At 36.1% G+C, this 5,296-nt stretch overlaps 1 long non-coding RNA gene across 2 annotated transcripts; it reads left to right on the top strand.

The window, feature by feature from the left end:
- The first annotated feature begins 491 nt into the window (after nt 1-491).
- Nucleotides 492-3,572, top strand: LOC115924977. Of its 2 annotated transcripts, XR_004064525.1 has the most exons (4): nt 492-530; nt 1,754-2,023; nt 2,618-2,700; nt 3,012-3,572. It is a non-coding gene; the product is annotated as an uncharacterized LOC115924977 (long non-coding RNA). The 2 variants fall into 2 exon arrangements; XR_004064524.1 differs by lacking the exon at nt 3,012-3,572 and having other exon boundaries at nt 2,618-2,819.
- The last annotated feature ends 1,724 nt before the right edge of the window (nt 3,573-5,296 follow it).

The raw sequence follows: 5,296 nt of genomic DNA, 5'->3' as shown, positions 1-5,296 counted from the left end.
CTACTACTACTGCTACTGCTACTGCTACTTCTACTACTACTACTACTACTACTACTACTACTACTACTACTACTACTACTACTACTAGTACTACTACTACTACTACTACTATTACTACTACTACTACTACTACTACTACTACTATGTACTACTACTACTACTACTACTACTACTACTACTACTACTACTACTACTACTACTACTACTATGTACTACTACTACTACTACTACTACTACTACTACTACTACTACTACTACTACTATGTACTACTACTACTACTACTACTATTGATTTGTCACCAGCGTTTGGTTTAACTGGGGGGTGTTTCATCAACTAAAATCGATTTCGATTTTAAAAATCAATTTTAAGGCCGAATCAGTTTTAGCTTAAAACCGATACATGTGAGCTGTTTCATCAAATCGATTTTAAGCTAAAATAGATTTTTAGGTGTCTGCAATCAATGCTAGTCAATTTGGGGTAAATCGATCACAAAATGGCCTTGCTTAACTACAGTGAGAGTCCTTGAAAAGTAAGTAAAATAATGTTTTTCTTTGAAAATATCAATTCTGTCGGTAACAAATCTGTTATTTTGGAAGAAGAAAAGTGTTCCTCTCATTATTATGCAATTTCATTTTTGTGTAACTGAACGAAATCTTAAATAAAATCAATTTATATCACTCTCTAAGTGGACGAATTGCACCGGTTCAACCATTTCAGTCCCATTCATATAAATTCATGCAGGTTCAATAGTAATTTCCTAACAACGTTTATTATTCGGTTTTAGGACAGACAGGTACAAACTCATTAGTCTAGTTTATTCTTGCAGTAGTATTGTGGTTTTACTAGTTATGCTACTAGTTGTAGATTTGGGCTTAGAATCAAGATCTAGGCCTAGATCTAGGCCTGGCCCTAGATATAGACCCTAGACCTATCCCTTATTTATTTTAGCATTGTCTTGTTTTTGTTGATGTATTTTTGTAGATCTAGACTAGATCTATATCTAGATCTAGAGTCTAGATCTAGAGACTAGTCTAGTCTAGGTCTAGATTTTCTAGACTCTAGATCTAGACTAGTCTAGTCTATAGATCTAGGCCTAGGGTCTACTTATAAATGATAGATCTAGACTCTACTAGGTCTAGATCTATTAGGTCTAGGGCTAGGCCTAGGGCCTAATTATTAAAAATCAATAGATTCTAGGATTATTGTTTTGAAGGTAAAATTCTATGAAAGAAAATTAGACTCTAGATCTAGATCTAGAGGTCCTAGATTGTTACTGTCAGACCCAGGTCTAGATCTACTCTAGATGTAGATTTAGTCTAGAGTCTAGGTCTAGATCTACATGATACTTGATAGATCTAGATCTAGGGTAGATGTAGACCTGTAAGTGAGGTGGGGGGGGGGGGGGGGGGGGGGGTAAAGAGCGCATTTCTTTTTGTTTTAGGTCCCGAATATTTGAAAATCGCGCCGGCCGCAAATTCGCTCAGTGGAGGGGGGGGGGGGGGGCGGAAGGTAACACTTATTTTTTTATTTGGCCGGGGGGGGGGGGGGGGGAGGGGGGCACTCCCTGTTAGTACATTTTTGGAAAATTTTGCTGATTTTAACATTTTTTGGGGGGAGGGGGGGGGGCCGAGGGGCACGTGCCCCCTGTGCCCCCCCCCCTCTTGATCCGTCCCTGGTATTAGGGTCCCTCACACAGTCCAACTCCAAGCTATAGACTATACTAGAATTAACTTCTTTTTTTTTTAATTTCAGAGTTGGACTAAAAGATGGAGTGGACCACAAGTCGTATCCACCAAATACACCTTGGCTTTAGTCCAAGACTCAAAAGTTCTCTTCTGCCGTGTCTCTACAGTCTTGGACTTCTCATTCTTCCTTGGCCTCGGGCTCAAGGAAAGGGTTTGGATATGCAGAATGTACTCAAGCTCAATGTCTAGGTGTACAGCTATAGAACCTACTGTGCTAAGCGGCCTTGTGGAGTGATCTTCTTACTAGTAAAATTTGCACACCAATAATAAAACAAAGGTAAATTTTTTTGTGTGTGGTTCTTCTAGACCTATGTATAAATAGATTACTTATTTGTTGTTGAGTGTAAATCTTGATTTTCATTAAATTTTCTACGCACAATCGCAAACTGATAAATCCATGTGAGGGGGAAGTCAACTATGACATGTCTAAATCATAGATAAATTACTCCATCAGCCAGCCTGATTAATATTGTACAAATAATACGGCAGCAATTAATGTATAAAGAGGTGATTGAACAAACTGTAATGAGAATATATGTATGATGAAAGCTGCTCTGTTTGTTTTATACCTCTTTGCCTTCTACTCACGACAGGGGAATGTTCATTGAATCTGTGTACAACAGTGTTTGGTTCAAGAGCAGGGTATCCGCGATCAAGATTAGACTCCATAGTCAATCTTCCAAATGTCTAAAACTTACAATTTGGTTGGTAACAATGTCTTGGACCGAATACATGTAAATTACTGTTGTAATTACTGATAAAAATGTACTTATGTTCTTTTGAACACATTTGATACAGTGACAATTACTTTTCTGAAAAATAGATATGCTCTCTTCATAACAAATATATGTATCTCTGTTTTAAATCCTAGGTTGCAAAATAAAGAGCTATGGCATCTGCATATACTGCTAGTTCATGACAAACATTTATTGTCCATCTCTTCAAATTGAAAAGGTAAGCAGTATCAATTACCAAAATTGATCTATCATTTTTCATAATCCTTGTAAGAAGTCTAATACCCATCTTACCCATTCTGTTAGATAAAACATACACAAATGGTAATGAAAGGATATTTTTTTTTTTTATCCAAAGCAAACAATTAATCATTTATCTTCTGTAACTATTTTTTATTCTCCTACTTTATTTATTTAGCAATTAAAGTATTTGAAATAATCATAAATACAAAAGTTGAAGATTGATTGAAAAGTTGTACTAGTATTTAGTAATTGATTCATTTATTACATAACTTTCAATTCCTATTCTAGACTGCAGAGCCTGAATTACCTGCAACGTTATGCCTCTTATGAAACATCAGCCAGCCTATAGATAGAAGCTCCCTTTTCCAGCTTTAAGCAAGAGGAACCACAATGAGATACAGATCTTGGTATCATGGACTGGTCACTTTTTACAACCAACACTACTTGTAAAATAAGATTTATAAATTAATTCCTATAAGCTATTAAAAATGCTCCAGTCAAGGTACTAAAATTTTACCATCGAGTTTGTGGTTTTGGGTTTGATAAAATGTTAACATAAAATATCTTAAGAGTAAACGTTTTAATGATACTTCCAAGATTTCCTATATTTTAAACAGAATTTTAGAATCTTGCAGAAAAAAAGAGAAGAAATAAAAAGCTATTATTCTGTCATGGAGGTTATTGTTACCAAACTCACATTACATAGATAATTTTGTTCATGGCAATAAATCTTAAAATATCAAATTGGAATTTCTTAATTAGCAATTCATCTGAGCAGCAGTTTGATGACCTATTTGGAACTCTTCCTAGAGGCACTTCTTGCATGACTATGTATCGATAATTACCTGTTGGTGCTTAAAGTGCGTTCGTAGCAAATATACTTTTTTTTGGTGGACAGTTGCTAAAATCGATTTTGATTGATCATTATTGATTTACCAATAGAAGCCATTGGACTATTGGTTTCATAGGAGCACTTTTATTTGTGTCATTTAAAATATTGCAATTGTATCCCTTGAATGTGTTTGCTATGCTCATCATTTACAAAATGTAGATTTCATTCATTAAAGCATAAACATATTGATTATACTTTAAAATCTGTGTTAATTTTATTTTGTATGTATTTTTTTTTGTCTTTTAAGAAGATAAAAGGGGGGGGGGGATGAATAGATGAGATTGTATGCTAGCGCATGGTGATAATAATTACATGATGATAAAGGGCAATGATGTGATTCAAGAATGGTGTGTTTGTATGCTGGTGAGTTATTGTTATAAGTTGGTGTTTATTTATTCATTTTTGTTCTTTATTTATTTTTTTGTGGGGGAAGGGGGGGGGGGGTGTTCATGAAGAAACAAAATTACGGCAAGCAAAGCGTTGTGATGGGAATGTCGTTTTATGTTAATGAGAGAGAGAGAGAATATGAACGAAATAAGGACACATAATTGTAAGCGCATATGGTAAAAAAAAATATAGAAAAGGGGCACATAACAAAATGGAAAAGGGTCACTTCTAAGAAGAAAACATAAAAAGTTATTAGAAATAACAAAAGGAACTTTAAAACAAAGTGAAACGGGACAAACTACATGAAGGAAAAGTGCACTTGTAATAAACAAAAAGGGATGTTAATCAGATGTAAAAGGGGCTAGCATGGGTTATTTTGAAACTGCATAGCCTGGAGGGTCCGGGCCCTCTCCCCTGGAGAAAAAAACGTGTAAGAACACGTTAACTGTACCGTTTTTTTTTTTTAGATGGGCCCCCTCCCCTGGCGCTCAAGGGGGTGGGGGGGGGGGGTACGATTTTTAAAATTTTCGAGGGCCCCCCCAATAATTTTTTTTTTACTGTTCACTACCCCCCCCCCCCTCCCCCCACTGAGCGAATTATCGGCCGGCTGTTTCGCTGATAAATATTGTCTCACGAATTGGGCCCCCTCCCGTGCCGCCGGCTGGATAAGGCCCGCTCGGCTAGATAGGGTTAAGGGGAAAATGGGCCGCCCATGTATTTTTGAAGAAAAAAATGGGCCATTGTGCTCCCCCTCCCCCCCCCCTCCAGAGTGCCACATTTGGTATTGACAATGCCTAACTATGATGATTTTAAAAAAAAATTGGTTATGAACAAAGATTTGTTCCCCCAAGAACATAATTCTTCATTTTCAGATGTATGTTCAAATTGAAGCTAGCCGACACTTGCGCCTTTGAAACCAATGAATGCTGAACATAGCATATCAATAATGCAATAAATAAGGATAAAATTGATTTAAAATTGATATGGATCACACTCTAACTTAAAATCGATTTTAAGGCCAAAATCGATTTTATTTATTTAGTGAAACTGCTGCTAAAATCGAAATCAATTTTAGGCCCTTAAAATCGATCAAATCGATTTTAGATCGATTTTAGGGCTTTAGTGAAACACCCCCCTGGTCTAGTAGAATAAGAATCCATGACGGAATGAAGACATCATGTGATTGTTTCGATACGAACACTTCTGATCAATGACGTAATGAAATGTCATGAATAAATAGGTGAAGACATGCTGTAACTACCATTATTATAAAAAAACGTTAGAAACATGTTCC

This window comes from Strongylocentrotus purpuratus, unplaced genomic scaffold (genome assembly GCF_000002235.5).
Source record: "Strongylocentrotus purpuratus isolate Spur 01 unplaced genomic scaffold, Spur_5.0 spur5_contig_839, whole genome shotgun sequence".
Lineage (NCBI taxonomy): Eukaryota > Metazoa > Echinodermata > Echinoidea > Camarodonta > Strongylocentrotidae > Strongylocentrotus > Strongylocentrotus purpuratus.
The sequence above is the reverse complement of the archived record's forward strand: the minus strand, read 5'-3'. Positions and strand labels throughout refer to the sequence as shown.